This window comes from Myxine glutinosa, chromosome 1 (assembly GCF_964187855.1).
Source record: "Myxine glutinosa chromosome 1, kmMyxGlut1.1, whole genome shotgun sequence".
In the NCBI taxonomy this organism is placed as follows: Eukaryota; Metazoa; Chordata; class Myxini; order Myxiniformes; family Myxinidae; genus Myxine; species Myxine glutinosa.
In genome coordinates, this window is record NC_136261.1 from 283,225,954 (window position 1) to 283,241,970 (window position 16,017).

Sequence of the window (16,017 nt, forward strand, 5' to 3'; positions counted from 1 at the left end):
GATCATCTTCCCTCGCCTTATACATCACTCAATACATTACCGCTCACAGCAACGTCCACAGATTGAGAACAAGAGAGAGTACTTAAATGTACCATTTATTTATGAATGACAAAAATATATATTGTTCCATCCTCGCTTATCATTGGCTCTGTAATTTTGTACTTTCGTCACTTTTTTAAATCAAAAGCTCTGTGAGGAAAAGGAGAATGGCGTCTCTTTACGTACGGAGTTCTAGGTCTAAGGGGTGACAAAAAGAGTGTACCGAATTGAAGTTCAAATCCAGGTTTGAACTTCAACGATATCACCCGATATTGTTTTCTCCGCTTTGGGAGAAATGATCAATCCGTGCCATAACCTACAGGGGGCACTGCAGCAGCGCCACAGTCATGCTCCGCGTAAATGATGGCAAACCGCAGTCTCCTGTTGTAACAAATCAGAAAAAGAAGAAGAGGGAGAAACATAAATAGCCACGGTTGTGTCAGACAACTCGTGGCGTTCTCTCGCGAGATCTCATGCGATCACACAGGGCATGTGGTGTTTCGCAAAATATGGGACCAAATACACACATGGAGCAGGAGCAGCGCTTCATCACAGCGGGGCAGCGGTGACATGAACCCAGCTTCCACGCAGCACAAATAAATGGTGCATTTTGTGATACAACCCCCTCTCACGGTTGCCAATTGGTATTTTTATTACCAAATTCGGGTGAGTTTGGTATAAATGGGAAATCCGTTCGGCAATGAAACAAATACTCTGGTAATGATGATTTTGGCAATGAAGTTTGCTAAATCTGGTCTGGTAGTGGTAGTATGATTCTTGGGGAAAATGTCAGGGGTGTAGCGGTTACCGCTGGGTGTACACAATCGCCTTGCACCTACCAAGGACGCGGCCAGGGAGCAATCACCATGCCGGGCTCGTCCAGGCCGCCCGGACAGACCCAGACGTGCCTCTCCCGGGCATGACCGGACTCGCTGTTCCCGGGCTCGCCCGAGCCTCCCGGGCACGCCCGGTCTCGTCTTTCCCGGGCATGCCCAGACTCGTCTTTCCAGGGCTCGCCCAGGACACCCGGGCATGCCCGCTCTCGCCTTTCCAGGGCTCACCCAGGACGCCCGGGCATGCCCGCTCTCGCCTTTCCAGGGCTCGCCCAGGACGCCCGGGCATGCCCGCTCTCGCCTTTCCAGGGCTCACCCAGGACGCCCGGGCATGCCCGCTCTCGCCTTTCCAGGGCTCGCTCAGGACGCCCGGGCATGCCCGCTCTCGCCTTTCCAGGGCTCACCCAGGACGCCCGGGCATGCCCGCTCTCGCCTTTCCAGGGCTCGCCCAGGACGCCCGGGCATGCCCGCCCTCGCCTTTCCAGGGCTCGCCCAGGATGCCCGGGCAGGTCCAGACTCGCCTTTCCAGGACTCGCCCTTGACGCCTGGGCATGCCCGGTCTCGCTTTTCCCGGGCAAACGCTCCGGCATAATGTGTATATATATCTTGCTGCCCGATAAACGGGCTTTTCAGAGTACCCGAGTTTGATACATGCAATAAAGCAACTCGGACGAATTTCCGTCTTTGGTCGCGTCAATCCTTCCGACTCGCGTTGGAGCATAGCTCCTTCATTGGTGACCCCGAACATGGACACGGCAGTTGCCCTTAAACTGCCTACCTTCTGGGAGGCTCACGCGGCTGTTTGGTTCGCCCAGGCGGACTCCCAGTTTGCCCTGCGAGGCATCACCGCCGACGACACCCGCTTCCACCATGTGGTAGCAGCGCTCGGCTCCGCCACCGCGGCCCGCGCCCTGAGCCTCCTCGAGCGCCCGCCAGCCGCTGACAAGTATGGCGCGATCAAGACGCTCCTCCTCGACGCATTCGCCCTCTCACCGGCGGAACGCGCACGACGCCTGCTCGACCTGCCCGAGCTCGGCGACACGCGCCCGTCCGAGCGAATGGACTACATGCTCTCGTTGCTCGGCGAGCACTCTCCGGATTTTCTGTTCCGAGAGCTGTTCCTCCGCCAGCTGCCTAACCAGGTACGCCTCGCCCTGGCAGGCACGTCGATCACGGATCCCTGCGCCCTCGCCAGGGAAGCCGACAAGATCTCCTCGGCAGGCCAGCACATCGGAGCGGCTACCTGGAGCCCGCCGCCATCCGAGATGACGCCCGAGCGCCCTGCGCGGTTGGAGGCCGAACTGCCGGTGCAACTGGCGGCCGCCACGCCGCGCCGACCGCTTCCAACACGTCGGCCGGGGCCTCCACCTGACCAGGCATGGTGTCATTACCACGCCAGGTTCGGACACAAGGCTCGGACATGCCGACCCCCGTGCACTTTCGGCAAGTCGGGAAACGGCCGGGCCGGCGTTCATTACCAGCCATGAGCGCCGGCCACTCGGTATCCGATCCCGCACATCCAAGACTTCTCCGCCCGTTTGGCAGGACGGGTCATTTTTTCAAACATCGATTTAATACGGGGATACCACCAGGTACCTGTTAGGCCGGCCGACGTCCCAAAGACGGCCGTTATCACGCCGTTCGGCCTGTTCGAATTTTTGAGGATGCCGTTTGGCCTCAAGAACGCGGGCCAGGCATTCCAACGCTTGATGGACGGCGTGCTGCGCGACCTGCCATTTCTTTTCGTCTATCTGGACGACATCCTCGTCACCAGCACGTCCCGAGCCGAGCACCTCCTCCACCTCCGAACGCTGTTCGGATGCCTCAGCGAGCACAGCTTAATTGTCAACCCGGCCAAATGCCACTTCGGCACGACGACCGTTGACTTTTTGGGCCACCGCATCACCAAGACCGGGGCCGTGCCACTGCCGACCAAGGTCGAGGCCATCACCAAGTTCCCGCGTCCCCGCTCCATCAAGGCCCTGCAAGAGTTCCTCGGCATGGTGAATTTTTATCACCGATTCGTGCCCCGCGCTGCTCAGCTCATGCGGCCCCTTTACGAAGCCCTCCGGGGCAAGCCGGCCAAGCATGACATCGTCTGGTCCGCGGCCATGGACGCGGCATTCACGAGCGCGAAGCGGGCCCTCGCCAACGCAACGCTGCTGGCTCACCCGGTGCTCAACGCTCCCATCACCCTCACTACGGACGCCTCCAACTACGCGGTGGGCGCCGTCCATGAACAGTGGGTGAACGGGGTTTGGCAGCCACTCGCTTTTTTCAGCCGGCAACTCCGGCCGAACGAGTTAAAATACAGCACGTTTGACCGTGAGCTCCTCGGTCTATTCCTGGCCGTTCGCCATTTCCGCCACCTCCTGGAGGGTCGCCCATTCACGGCTTTCGTCGACCACAAGCCATTGGTTTACACAATGGCCAAAGTCACGGAGCCGTGGTCGGCCCACCAGCAGCGCCACATCTCCGCCGTGTCAGAATTTACCAAGGACATCTGGCACATCGCCGGCAAAGACAACGCCGTGGCCGACTGTCTTTCTCAGGCTAGCGCGAACGCGGTCCACCTCGGCGTGGACTTCACGCTCATGGCGGCCGACCAAACCACCGACACCGCGGTGCAGGCCCTCCCGGCGGCGGACACGGGCCTCCGCCTGGCCGACATCCCCTTCACGGACACTGTCCTGCACTGCGACGTCTCCCAAGGCCAGCCTCGCCCCATCGTGCCCGTTACCTGGCAGCGCCGCATCTTCGCCTCCATCCACGGCCTTTCTCACCCGGGCCGGAAAGCTTCTCAGAAGCTGGTGTCGGCGCGTTTCGTCTGGCACGGCCTTCGACGGGACGTCCGCGACTGGGCCAACGCCTGCACGGCCTGCCAGCGGGCCAATGTCCACCGCCACACCCAGGCCCCGCTGGCACCTTTCACCGTGCCCGAACGGCGTTTCGACCACGTCAACGTGGACCTGGTTGGCCCCCTTCCCCCTTTGCAGGGTTTCACACACCTGCTCACCATGGTGGACAGGACCATCAGGTGGCCGGAGGCCGTTCCCCTCATTTCCACCACCACCGCCGACGTGGCACAGGCTTTCATCGCCACCTGGGTCGCCCGTTTCGGTGCACCGGCAGACATCTCTTCGGAACGCGGTCCGCAGTTCACCTCCAAGCTGTGGGGCGCGGTCGCCCGCAACCTGGGAGTCCAGCTCCACCGTACCACGGCCTACCACCCCCAAGCCAATGGGTTGTGCGAGCGTTTTCACCGCTCCATGAAGACCACGCTCATGGCCGGCCTTCAGGACGACGGTTGGGCCGACCGGCTGCCGTGGGTCCTTTTGGGCCTCCGCACGGCCCCCAAGGAGGACCTCCAGGCGTCCACCGCCGAGCTCGTCTACGGCCAGGCGCTCCGCGTCCCGGGCGAGTTCGTGCCCGACGCTACCAGTCCCTGGTCCGCAGCTCGCCAGCGCTCAGACCTCCAGGAGGCCGCCCGACGATTTGCCCCCGTGCCAACGTCCTGCCACGGTGGCCCCCAGTCCTACGTCCCCCCAGCGCTTTGCACAGCGGAGTACGTCTTTGTGCGTCATGACGCACACCGGGGGCCACTCCGGCCGCCGTACAACGGGCCCTTCCGGGTCCTGCGACGGGACGACAAGTCATTCGTCATCGACTTCGGCGGCCGGGCGGACCGGATTTCAGTGGACCGCCTCAAGCCGGCGCACGTGGACGTCGACCAACCACCACGGTTGGCCCTTCGTCTGCGGCGAGGCCGCCCCCCATCCACAGTTCCCCCCGCTCGACCACCCACCACCACATCGGACCCCCCCCCCCCCCCACGACCCTCCAGGGGTCGCTTCGGCCGGGTCATCAGGACCCCCTTTAAATTGACCCTGCCGGTGCAAGTCGATTCTGGAAGGGCGTGTGTAGCGGTTACCGCTGGGTGTACACAATCGCCTTGCACCTACCAAGGACGCGGCCAGGGAGCAATCACCATGCCGGGCTCGTCCAGGCCGCCTGGACAGGCCCAGACGCGCCTCTCCTGGGCATGCCCGGACTCGCTGTTCCCAGGCTCGCCCGAGCCTCCCGGGCACGCCCGGTCTCGTCTTTCCCGGGCATGCCCAGACTCGTCTTTCCAGAGCTCGCCCAGGACACCCGGGCATGCCCGCTCTCGCCTTTCCAGGGCTCACCCAGGACGCCCGGGCCTGCCCGCTCTCGCCTTTCCAGGGCTCGCCCAGGACGCCCGGGCATGCCCGCCCTCGCCTTTCCAGGGCTCGCCCAGGATGCCCGGGCAGGTCCAGACTCGCCTTTCCAGGACTCGCCCTTGACGCCCGGGCATGCCCGGTCTCGCTTTTCCCGGGCAAACGCTCCGGCATAATGTGTATATATATTGCTGCCCGATAAACGGGCTTTTCAGAGTACCCGAGTTTGATACATGCAATAAAGCAACTCGGACGAATTTCCGTCTTTGGTCGCGTCAATCCTTCCGACTCGCGTTGGAGCATAGCTCCTTCAGGGGCATAGAAAAGGCCCCTTTGTATGGGATGTGCCATGTGGCAAAGTGTAGAAAAGAAGGGACATTCTTGGGGAAAATGTCAGGGGCACAGAAAAGTGCCCTTTATATGGTATGTGCCATGTGGCAAAGTATAGAAAAGAAGGGACATTCTTGGGGAAAATGTCAGGGGCATATAAAAGGCCCCTTTATATGGTATGTGCCATGTGGCAAAGTAGAGAAAAGAAGGGACATTCTTGGGGAAAATGTCAGGGGCATAGAAAAGGCCCCTTTATATGGTATGTGTCATGTGGCAAAGTATAGAAAATAAGGGACATTCTTGGGAAAAATGCCAGGGGCATAGAAAAGGCCCCTTTATATGGTATGTGCCATGTGGCAAAGTATAGAAAACAAGCGTTACGCCTAGGTCCCCCTTCGGTGAAGTGATGCGAGTTGACAAAGTGGAAGACGCAAGGCGGCCATCTTGGATTTTGACGTGGCGACCCAATTTTCAATAGCGTTCTCCCTTATGCGTAGATACACCCACACACCAGATTAGAAGTTAGTAGTTCGTTTATTTTTCAAGATATTTCGCTCACAAGGTTCAGACATATATATGGTTGCGGCCATCTTGGATTTTGACGTGGTGACCCAATTTTCAATAGTTTTCTTCCTTATGCCTAGATGCACCCACACACCAGATTAGAAGTTGGTACTTCGCTTATTTTTCAAGATATTCCGCTCACAAGGTTCAGACATACATGTCGGCGGCCATTTTGGATTTTTGACGTGGCGACCCAATTTTCAATAGCGTTCTTCCTTGTGCATAGATACACCCACACACCAGATCAGATGTTAGTAGTTCGTTTATTTTTCAAGATATTTTGCTCACAATGTTCAGACATATATATGGTGGCGGCCATCTTGGATTTTGACGTGGCGACCTAATTTTCAATAGCCTTCTTCCTTATGCCTAGATACACCCACACACCAGATTAGAAGTTGTTACCCTGCGTATTTTTCAAGATATTCAGCTCACAAGGTTCAGACATAGATGGCGGTGGCCATCTTGGATTTTGAGGTGGCGACCCAATTTTCAACAGGGTTCTTCCTTATGCCTAGATACACCCACACACCAAATTAGAAGTTGGTACTTCGCTTATTTTTCAAGATATTCCGCTCACAAGGTTCAGACATACATGGTGTCAGACATACATGGCGGCGGCCATCTTGGATTTTGTCGTGGGTTGCACCCACACACCAAATTCGAATGCTGTCCTTTGCTTACGCACGCACGCACGTACACACACACGCATTCCCGCACGCACGGACGGACGGACGGACGGACACACGGACGGAGGGGAAAACCATAGTCCCCCTTTCGCTCAGCGGTGCGACGTGGGACAATAAGGGACATTCTTGGGGAAAATGTCAGGGGCATTGAAAAGGCCCCTTCGTATGGGATGTGGCATGTGGCAAAGTATAGAAAATAAGGGACATTCTTGGGAAAAATTCAAGGGGCATAGAAAAGGCCCCTTTATATGGTATGTGTCATGTGGCAACGTATAGAAAATAAGGGACATTCTTGGGAAAAATGCCAGGGGCATAGAAGAGGCCCCTTTATATGGTACGTGTCATGTGGGAGGTATAGAAAATAAGGGACATTCTTGGGGGAAATGCCAGGGGCATAGAAAAGGCCCCTTTATATGGTACGTGTCATGTGGGAGGTATAGAAAATAAGGGACATTCTTGGGGAAATGCCAGAGGCGTAGAAAAGGCCCCTTTATATGGTATGTGTCATGTGGCAAAGTATAGAAAATAAGGGACATTCTTGGGGAAAATGCCAGGGGCGTAGAAAAGGCCCCTTTATATGGTACGTGTCATGTGGCAAAGTATAGAAAATAATGGACATTCTTGGGGAAAATGCCAGGGGCATAGAAAAGGCCCCTTTATATGGTACGTGTCATGTGGGAGGTATAGAAAATAAGGGACATTCTTGGGGGAAATGCCAGGGGCATAGAAAAGGCCCCTTTATATGGTATTTGCCATGTGGGAGATATAGAAAATAAGGGACATTCTTGGGGGAAATGCCAGCCGTCCCTTATTTTCTATACTTTGCGACATGGCACATACCATATAAAGGGGCCTTTTCTATGCCCCTGACATTTTCCCCAAGAATGTCCCTTATTTTCTATACTTGCCACATGGCACATACCATATAAAGGGGCCTTTTCTGTGCCCCAAGCATTTTTCCCAAGAATGTCCCTTATTTTCGATACTTTGCCACATGGCACGTACCATATAATGCAGCCTTTTCTATGCCCCTGGCATTTCCCCCAAGAATGTCCCTTATTTTCTATACCTCCCACATGACATGTACCATATAAAGAGGCCTTTTCTATGCCCCTGGCATTTTCCCCAAGAATGTCCCTTATTTTCTATACCTCCCACATGGCACATACCATATAAAGGGGCCTTTTCTATGCCCCTGGCATTTCCCCCAAGAATGTCCCTTATTTTCTATATCTCCCACATGGCACATACCATATAAAGGGGCCTTTTCTATGCCCCTGGCATTTTCCCCAAGAATGTCCCTTATTTTCTATACTTTGCCACATGGCACATACCATATAAAGGGGCCTTTTCTATGTCCCTGGCATTTTCCCCAAGAATGTCCCTTATTTTCGATACCTCCCACATGACACGTACCATATAAAGGGGCCTTTTATATGCCCCTGGCATTTTTCCCAAGAATGTCCCTTATTTTCTATACTTTGCCACATGGCACATCCCAAATAAAGGCGCCTTTTCTATGCCCCTGGCCCTGGCCAGGAAATGCCAGGGGCATAGAAAAGACCCCTTTATATGGTATGTGCCATGTGGGAGATATTGAAAATAAGGGACATTCTTGGGGGAAATGCCAGGGGAATAGAAAAGGCCCCTTTATATGGTATGTGCCATGTGGCAAAGTATAGAAAATAAGGGATGGACATTCCTTAGCTTGTAGAAAATGCCAAACAATAGAAAAGCAGTGACATTCAAAAAATATTGTGTGCATGCTGGACTACCCTCGTGTTCTTAGGAGGAACCAAGTAATGCTCTAGAAAATTTCATTTAAAGTGGCGTCAATTTGTTTTGTACAGATACATGAAGAAGTAAACGTATTTTATTTGCCAGATGTAGGGCGCCGAATCCAGATACGGATACTGTAGTTTTTTTTTACAGTGATCTTCACAATTGAGAGATGGAGCTAAAACGATAATTAGCATATCTCAAAAAGTTATGGGCAGATTCGGACGAAGCTTGGTGGACAGGTTGGGTGTGTGAGAAGGAAGAATTGCTTAGATTTTGATGAAGATCCGGATGCGAGCATTTTTTATGTGATTCTTCAACATTGAGTGATATGGCGAAAAACGATATTTAACATGATATCGAAAAAAAAATTGTGGATGGATTATGACAAAACTTTGTGGATGAATTGGATAGGTGATAAAAAGAAGCCGATTCAATTTTGGTTCAGGTTCGAATCCAGATCCGGCTTATCATGAGATACAAAACGTAAACTGTTCAGCTTGGTGGAGGAGCACTCTACCGAGTTGGTAAGTAGTCCGCACTGCCTCCCAGACCAGTGGAGCCAGCTGAAGTCTTGGCGGGACCTAAGTGCCCCGAGATAGCCCCAAGAGACCCCTAACGGGACATGCGCTTCAGCATGAGGCCCGCACCCATGGAGGTTTTTTTCTTCATTTTATCTATTCTCCCATGATTTAGAGATCTTTCTTTTCTCCCCTTTTCCACAAACCTTTTCCTCTGTAAGTTACAGGGTTGTAGTTGGGAAGGTTCAGCTTTTAGGTAAACGTGTTTTATATTCGTCCTTTATCGAGGTTCTGGTCTCCATGTACTTCTTGCGTCATGGTGTTTTTATTGTCCGAACAATTATTGTTATTTAATTATTTGGCATTTTTTGAGTCCGCCTTCTTGCTATGTTGGTTTGGCAGGAAAGGCAGTAGAGAAGACAGTTGATTAACAAGCAAACATTGAGACACATGCGACTATGCACTCAATTTCAAGTAATCAATCAGACCGTTCGGTTATATCTTGGTGAGAAATTGACGAGTGTGACAGTGGCCTATTAAGGCCCAGACATATCGCAATATATACTGTAACTCAACACTAACGTGACAGCTCCGTCCAAGCAGCTCATGAGCTTCTGGGATCCTAAAGAGGTGGAAACACCCTCTGGTTGTCGGACTCCGTCTCAGGACTTCTGGATAGTGTCTCTGAGTTTTCACCAACTCTCAGCACCATAACACACGCTTTTGGCCACTCAACGATATGATGACTCCTCAGCAATATCTTCCGATGCCACATATGACCCGGACTCTCTAACTTTTCCCTCGGCTCCCCCTTTCTAAATAATGTAAAGTCCATTTTTCTTTCCACTTTTAGCGATTTACATATCGATAAACAGTGTAGATACAGTATATATGTCTGTGTCTGTCTCTCTGTCTCTTCCTGATTGGATGACCCTGAGGTTGTGGACCCACTGTTCAGAGCGGTTCTGGGATTGAAAGGGCGAAACCTCAATGATGGATCATTCCCAGGCTGATGATTTGCATGGTCATTCCATCAGGGATTTAGTACATTCACTGAAAGCAAGAGAAATGTTTCTGGACCTGTCACTCTGAGCCCCTTTCCTTTTTAACTCAACTGGACTACCGTCCAGTTGAGTTCATCACATACTGAACCCTCCGGCGTCTCGTCGTCTGTCAACTTTTCGACGTTAACACTCCAGCGTCCACCAATATCAACCGATTCTGATCAAACTTGACATGCAGCATCCTTACCCCAAGGACCAGGTTGGTATTACATTTCAGCCCGATCCGTTGAAAAATGGCGGATTTAGGCGACCATTTTGTTTTTGGTCATGAAAACGACGTTAACACTCTAGCGTCCACAAATATTAACAGATTTTGATCAAACTTGGAATGTTTAACCCTTACCGCACAAGGTAGGTTGCTATTGCATTCCAACCCGATCCGTCACAAAATGGCCGCCATATTGTTTACAGCTCCGAAACGACGTTAAGACTTTAACATCCACAAATATTTATGGATTCTGATCAAACTTGGTGTGTGAGACTCTTACCACACAAGCTAGGTTGCTATCGCATGTCAACCCGATCTGTCACAAAATGGCCGCCATATTTTTTCAGCTCTGAAACGACGTTAACAATCTAGCGTCCACATATATTGACGAATTTTCATCAAACTTGGCATGTGAGACCCGACCTACTTTAAAGTTGTCCAGTCAGTTCAGTTGAGTTCTGCTTCCCTGGAAGCTCTACTTAACTTAACTTCTGCAGGAAATGAGTCGACATGAACACGTGGAACTGCGCTGACCACTGGCAATGGCAAACTTCGTTTCACAATGCACCCCTCCACTTCCTGCAAGATCAGGATTACCTCCGTGCCAACCTGCGTCATTCCCAGTCAAATGCGCTATTCTGCCCACCCCAATCTGGCAACCCTTAAAGCACCTAAATCATTTTTTTTTTTTTTTTTCAGTTTTCCTCACATGTGGTATTATAATCTCACATGCATGATAGTAACTTTTTAACAAAATAAGGCTTTTTTCTGGTACTCAATTAATAAACGCAAATATAACCACACCAGTACTAAGGCCTACTACATTATCTTTTGCCAGTACTGCAGTATATATATATATATATATATATATATATATAAATACATACAGGGTTTTTCAAAAAGAGTGATACAACTTTAAACGTTTATTTACAAAGAAACAGAAACCTCAGGAAGATGAACCAAACATTTATTGAAAGCTTATGACATGGTATTTTCTATCACTGATTACTATTGCATTTAGTCACTGCTGGAGTTAGTGAGAGCCCAAGGTCAGAAATTGGCATTTAAGAAAAATCCTTGTAATTGACGTTCTCGATGTGTGCCCCTCCACGGTTCAGACAGTCATTGATCCTGACTCCAAAGTTCTGTCCAACTTTCCTGTAGGTCTCATGTGTCACTGCCTGTGGGTAGGCTGACATCTCCTGCTTCAGATCATCCAGTGTGGCAGGGCGGTTGACGTAGACAGAGCGGTACCTAGGGCAATGAGGCGGTTTCTGAAGAGCTGCTGCAGGAAAGTGATTGTCACAAGCTGTATGTGGGGGTGCACCATCCTGCAAAACTAGGTCATGCTGAGCTGGTTTGGGGTGACCTTTTGGGCTCGATCATTATGGAACTTCTGGAGCACGGCCCGGTAGCACTCACCGTTGATCGTCACCGTCCTGCTGTTATCATTCTCAAACCAGTAAGGCCCTAGTATTCCCCATCTAGCATTGAAGGTGCAGAAGCATATGACCTTAGGCCCTTTCCGGTACCTTTCAGTGATCTCAGGCGGTTCTTCCCCCCAGAAAATGTTGTTGTGGTTGTCGTTTTAGTCTCATACCACAGAGCCACCACTTTTGTCTTCTGCTCCACTGTCAATGGCATAGTTGAGATACAGAGCTAGAATTCCCAGGGAACAAATACCACGATAACATCAACAAAGCCTGAAAAGGAAAACGGTATAGGTCAAAAAACAAAGAAATGGCAGGAAGTCAAAGTTGTATCGATCTTATTGAAACACCCTGAATACAGATTGAACCCCCTAACTTGACGAGGAAGTAAGGCACAGATTGAGTCTTACCCCAGCAATTGCTACATAACCTGTTAGCAACAAGGGTCGCCTGCCACGCGAACATATTTTCTCTGCCCTGCTCATCACCAGTTAGGAGGTTTGCAGTCAGGAATATTAAATTTAGCCAAAGAAGCACACTAACCCTATGACACGACGCTGACGTCATGTGCATAAATTATACCAACACATCACCTCCAAACTAGGAGGTATCCGTGTGGTACTCAAGTCTTTGCAGACTGAGATTAAAGCTCTATGGTCACAAATAGACAAAGGCAGATGCGTGGGGGGTTAACGAGGAGAGAAAAGATCATGATTTTGGATTGGGGATGATAGTGAACAGCTGTCTTGAAGACCTGGAGGCAAGAATGAGATTGAATGCCTCAACTCTGTGTTTGCCTCTAAATCTTGTGTCCCAAACCCATCCCTCTGTACCCACCATACCCAGTCGTACCCAGCTGCTCCTGGACTCTGTGTCCTTTCCTCCTGACAAGGTGGAAAAGTTTCTGTCAATCCTCGACTCGGATTCTGCAACTGGACCTGACGGCATCAGCCCACGGGTCCTAAAATCCTGTTCTTCCGCTCTTTCACTCCCTCTCTCTGTTCTCTTCACCCTCTCTTTTGCTCAAGGTCATCTTCCATCTGCTTGGAAATCTGGCAACATCACCGCTTTGCACAAAAAAGGTGTAAAAACAGATCCCAGCAACTACAGACCAATCAGCCTTCTCCCAATTATCAGCAAAGTCATGGAATCCATCATTGCTTGAGATATGAAATCTTTCCTCTTCTGCAATGGCTTGATCTCTGATCATCAATTTGGTTTCAGACCTGGACACTCTACTCTGGACATGCTGCTTCTGCTTTCTCAACAATGGATGGAGGTCCTCAATGCCAAACAGGAAATTAGAGCAGGTTCCCTTGACATATCACGTGCCTTCGATACGGTCTGGCATTCCGCTCTGCTCACCAAACTCTCCTCTTTTGGTATCCATGGAAATCTCCACGCATGGCTGGCGGACTTCCTCTCTAGTCGTAGTCAACGTGTGGCCCTGAATGGGTTTCTCTCATCTCCTCTTCCTGTTCAGGCTGGAGTTCCACAAGGCAGTGTTCTGGGCCTTGTGCTTTTTCTGGTCTTCATCAATGATCTCTCTGACTCTCTTGAAAATCCTCTGTATCTCTTTGCTGATGACTCTACTCTCTGTCGCTCCATTCTTCATCCCTCAGATCGGCAGTCTGCAGCCTCCTCACTCTCTGCAGACCTGGACAAAATCACAGACTGGGCAAACAAGTGGAACATGTCTTTCAATCCTGACAAATCTCACACTCTTACGATGTCTCTCCGAAAAGACCGACTGGACAACCCTCCCATCCACTTTCTGAATAATCCTCTCCAAAAGTTCTGTCACTCAAGCTTTTGGGTCTCACTATCTGCCATGATCTTTCCTGGGAAAACCACATTTCAAATCTGGCCTCCAAAGCCAGTCGCCGACTGGGCATCCTCCGTCGTGCGAAGTCCTTCCTTGGCACACCTGAGCTCCTCACCACATACAAGGCTTTCATCCGCAGCTCAATGGAATACTGCTCTCCCCTCTGGGCTGGTGCTCCTGCCTCACACCTAGCTCGTCTTCACGCTGTTGAAACCAAAGCATTCAGAATCATTGGAATATCCCGCAATGAAACTAACTCCAAGGGCCTCTCACTCACTCACCGCAGGCAGGTTGGTGGTCTTTCCGTCTTCTACCGACTCCTCTCTGGCCTTGCCCCCCCAGCTCTCTCTGGGCTCTGTCCCGCAAATATTCCTACAGGTCGCACAAGATCTGCCTGCAACCCTCTTATGGTCAAACTGCCAAAATCAAGACTCTCTGCTCACCTTCACTCCTTCATGCCTCTTTTCTCCCGCCTCTGGAACAAACTCCCTCACTCTCTTCAATCCTCCACCCTCCAGGTCTTTAAAACAGCTGTTCACCACCATCTCTTATCTTCCCCCATCCAAAACCTTGATCTTTTCTACCCCCGCTAATTTCACCCCAATTCCACTTTTTTGAAATACCAACTTCTGTCCTGGAAGTCCTTGGTGTCCTTGTGTTTTATACTTCTCCCTCCCCCCCCCCCCCTTCCCACGCCACCTCCCCCCAAGCCCTCTCCCTTCCACACATCTCCCTGCTCTCAAATGTTGTGTTTGTGTGCTTCCCCTTCTCTCCCCATCTTGTTTTCCGTTCCCTCTTTTTATATATTTTGTTTGTCTGGTTGATTTGTTTGTGAAGTAAATGTTAGCTCTTTCACGAGCCTCGATTCAGTATACAACAAAAAAAAAAAAAAAATTGAAGAGAATGTGGAAGTTGGGTCCACAAGTGGGAAAAAGATAATGAAATGAGTGGAGGTGAGTGGTGATCCCAGAAGCATATATATACACAAAGAATTAAGTTAAGCACCCCTACACAACGAATTAAGGTAAGCACCCCCTAATATATATTCTTTGTGTATATGTATACATTGGCATATATTCTAAGGTATGTGAGATCAAATAATGATTGGTATGACATTAGCAATTATCCATTGATGAAATGCAGATGAGTGCACTCGTAGGGTTGAGTTGGGTTGAGTAGTGATCCGATCACGTGGGTCCTACACACGTTATTGACGCAAAGATCGCTAGAGGTCTTCTCAGAACAATGACTGTACGTTAGAAAACATAAACGTCATCCACACTGTCCGTGATGGACCTATAGGTCATCCACACTGTCCGTGATGGACCTATAGCTCCATACTTAAATTGAGGTGAAAATATGCCTAAAATTCCCAAAAAATTTCACCTTAAATTATTCAGAATAAAATAATGAAAACGGCATGATTGTTATGTTTTTATGTGACCATAATATCACTTCTCCAGAAAATATAGCAATATCATGGGTATATTACACTGTTTTGACGACAACAAACTTGTAATGTGCGAGGTTGTAAAAAAACGGGGGGGGGGTGCTTAACTTAATTCTTTGTGTATAGTTGTGTGATACAGGGTGTCTGTGAAGTCACTGTGCACTGAATTATTTTTATTATATTTATTTGTTTATTAGACTTTCCTAATATGTATTTGTTTGTTTTTTCAGTTCCCTTGTTATTGAAGATGTTATTGATGGAAGAGCGTGTGGTGCTGGTTGAACATGTCTTACGTAAAGGAGGGAAATACACATTGGAGGTGTGAAGATTATTTTCAGAACACTTTCTATTAAATAAATTACCTTCTACTGCACAGTGACTTTACAGACAACCCTGTATAAAGCTGAGTTCGTGTCTGTTGGTCATAGTGGAGGTGGTGTGGGAGGGGAGGAGGGGAGGGAGGGTAAGGGGTGGGGTACGAGTCTGGAGGGAGGGAGTGGGATTGGAGGAGGTGGGAGGAATGAGAGAAAAGGGTGGGGTGGGATTCCGGAGGAGGGGGCGGGGGTGGAGGAGGGGTTTGGGGTGGGAGAAAGGATCGGGCAACGCCGTGTACGTTGCTAGTAGATTAGAATAAATGGCCCCACATGGATGTACCATGAGAGTGGGTGCAGTTTGGAAATGAAAATAAATAGCACCGCAAAGCGGGCGTAACCCCTCAGCCCATGCATGGTGGAAACCAATTTCAAGATGGCTGCCGTGGCGGCCATATTGAAAATCGCAGCATGCCCATTTTCGAAAGTAACCTTCCTCTACTCAACCCCAACACACATTGCAAAAATGGATTTAATCGAACAAGCCGTTCTGCTTGAAATTGACGGAAACCAATTTCAGGATGGCTGCCGTGGCGGCCATATTGAAAATCGCAGCGCACCCATGAACCTTCCTCTACTCAACCGCAACACACACTGCAAAAATGGATTTAATCGGATAAGCCGTTCTGCTCGAAATTGACGGAAACCAATTTCAAGATGGCTACCGTGGCGGCCATATTCAAAATCGCAGCGCGCCCATTTTCGAAAGCAACCTTGC

At 50.4% G+C, this 16,017-nt stretch overlaps 1 protein-coding gene across 1 annotated transcript in view; it reads right to left on the bottom strand.

The window, feature by feature from the left end:
• LOC144888560 (protein FAM200C-like) overlaps positions 1-16,017 on the bottom strand; it is a 143,878-nt gene that overhangs the window by 102,660 nt on the left and 25,201 nt on the right. The window lies entirely within an intron of this gene.